This window comes from Alosa alosa, chromosome 10, assembly GCF_017589495.1.
Source record: "Alosa alosa isolate M-15738 ecotype Scorff River chromosome 10, AALO_Geno_1.1, whole genome shotgun sequence".
Classification (NCBI taxonomy): Eukaryota; Metazoa; Chordata; class Actinopteri; order Clupeiformes; family Clupeidae; genus Alosa; species Alosa alosa.
Genome location: NC_063198.1, coordinates 26,960,928 through 26,963,699, shown reverse-complemented (window position 1 = coordinate 26,963,699; position 2,772 = coordinate 26,960,928).

The window sequence follows — 2,772 nt, the reverse complement described above, 5'->3', positions numbered from 1 at the left end:
CTTTGCGTTTGTCTCTATGAATCCTCCGGTCCACTGTTAGCCCCTCGAATTCTCTGTTAGCAACTTCGTCCCACCTTCAGCCCTCTGAACTCATCCAGTAGCATCCGTCTTCAAACCGGCACTTATTCCATCCATCCAGTATCCTCGTCGCCAATATGTGGTAACTTCAGTGTTTTAAAGACTGAATCACTCACGATAATCGTAGTTATCATTTATTTCGTTACGAACGTGACAGGGCATCCAAACAGCAGGTTATTACTTTTTCTATCTAGTATTTCATCAACTCAATATACCTAATGACCCTGAAGGTCAACTGAACCTCTTGTGGTGTGGAGTGGTACTGCAGGTAGTGCAACATAAATATCAGGATACCACAGAAGGTCTCGGCATCCGCTGGTGTTTCAAACATAAAAGTTTCCCCTCCATGGGTCACGCGTAAACGCGCAGGGTAGAGTAGCCTGAATTGAACTCCCTTCCGATAGAGAGCCGCTTTGACGTTCTTGAAGGCTGCACGCTTCTTGGAGAGATTATAGCTAAGGTCAGGGTAAAACCTCAGTGTATTACCCTCGTATATTGCCTTGCCCTGCCTTGACCAACGCAGAACTCGCTCTCGGTCTTGATATCTGTGGAAGGCTACGATTATAGGTCTGGGTGACTGACCCTTTTTAGGTTTCTTTATCAGAGCCCGATGCGTGCGGTCCAGTTCAGGCGGTGTAGAGAATAGGTTCTCCATGGTGTCTTTCAAAAGTGTGGATACAAAAGTAGCCATGTCGTCCCCTGTTTCACTATCCTCTGGCACATTTATAATGAAGATTTACCCTTCTAGACCGGTTTTCAAGGTCATCAACGCGATCAACCAGCCGTGAGCGTTTATAGCTTGCAATTCCGTGATGGCTTTCTCTGCCTTGAACAGGGCGTCCAAAGTTTTCGCCTGTTGAAGTCTCCACCGCGGTGACTCTCCTTCCCAATGTATTCACCATTTTAGCGGACGCCGCTATGGATGCTTGGATAGGCGCCAGAGACGCGTTTAATCAAACCTGCCATGTCCTCTTTCAGATGTTCGCCTTGTTTTTCCATTTCTGTCGCCAACATCGTAGCCAGGTCATTAGCCTTAGCAGCAGTCGCCATGTTAGCTATCTTGCCACTTGGTCTTAGGTTGGGCTTTTTCGGCTCAGTATCTTCCTTTGGCATGTTCCAGCAACAACAGAAAATGTGGCAAATGTAAAAATAAACCAATGAAACGATTTCTTAGATGTAAGTTCGTGTATAAGGAGTTTTAAGGTAGTTAAGACAAAGTTCTCAGGAGACTCTCATTCGCACTCTTGTTCCTACATGTCCCAAACCGGAAGCCCTCAGGTTACATTTATGAAGTATTTTTGTCAATCCTGTCATCTCTATATCCATTTAGATAAGACAGTGCTGCACTGATGCTTAGTTGAAGAACTCTGTTTTTTTAGATTAGATGAGTGGCAGAATGCTAGGCGATAGCATGTGGGTTATTGAAATAAACTATATTATCATCTCATCACAACAGGTCATTATTTGTTTGTATCCCCTTAGAGCCATTCCCACAATTCTGTCTATGACATTGTCCTGTCCACACAATTCAATAGTCTATGACTTTATCTTGTCCACACAATTCTATAGTCTATGACATTGTTAGCTAATTGTGCAATATCATGTTTTACTTGAGAAATAATGTAATTGCATCCTTATGAAGTACAATATCCGGAAAGGCAAGATACAATATCTCTTCCTGCTAATTTCGGGGTCCTTGTTATTCAGCACATAAGCTGAGCGAGTTCCTTTCCTCTTTGTGTGTTGTACAGTATGCCAAGGAAAGGTGTGGTGAACAGGATTCCCAGTAACAAATATTCTCCTCTGCAGGGAACTCTGCACACAGCAAGGATGTTTATTGTTTACTACACATAACTGCACAACTGCAACTGATAAAAGCAGAATGGAAAACACTTGTGTACCCTGTCATCTTTGGACTTGCGGACATCAGTTATAATCTTCCGTTACCTTGTGTCTCACTGAATCCAGTAAAGCTGTTCAATCACCTCAATCACCTTGCAAACCCTCATACAACAGCCATTTAGTTCAAGGCATAATGATCTCCATTTCAATTTTGCAAGAGGGGCTCATTTTCTGTTTGGTATTCACCATGTCCTTGATGGTTGATGAAGATGTCAATACTTCATCTTACCACCTCCCACCCCAATCTACGCTGTTCTTTCAGTCATTATATTACCTCCTATGAGAATGTAACAAAGCCAATTGTTTCCATTTGTTTAGACTTGGCACACACACACACACACACACACATACACACACACACTTGCATTGCTTTTTACAGACTTTTTCTGGCAGCAAGCAAAGCCATTAGCTCATTCTGACACAGAACACTCTTGGGGATGTTTCCCCCCCCCCCTTGTTCCTTGTCAGACAGGCGCAGCCTCCTTGTTTGATCACCAGAGAGGCGCTCAGACACGGAGCAGGAATGGCTGCCTGGCACCAGGAGTGGTCAGGAAGGGGGAACAGCCCGTCCAGTGCAGAACCGGGTCAGGGCACAGGGTGCTCACTCAGGAAGTCCTCTTGATTAGCTCTGTTCTCCTGGAGCAGCTGCAACATTCTCAGATTGAACAAGGGGTTAGGACTTGGATGGGAAAGGTAATGGAATATGGCTGTGTTATTTGTGGCTCTAATTAAGTTCCAATTTCTGAACACGTTTTTGAGGAACCATTGTTAAGAACTTGATCTCTCATTCAG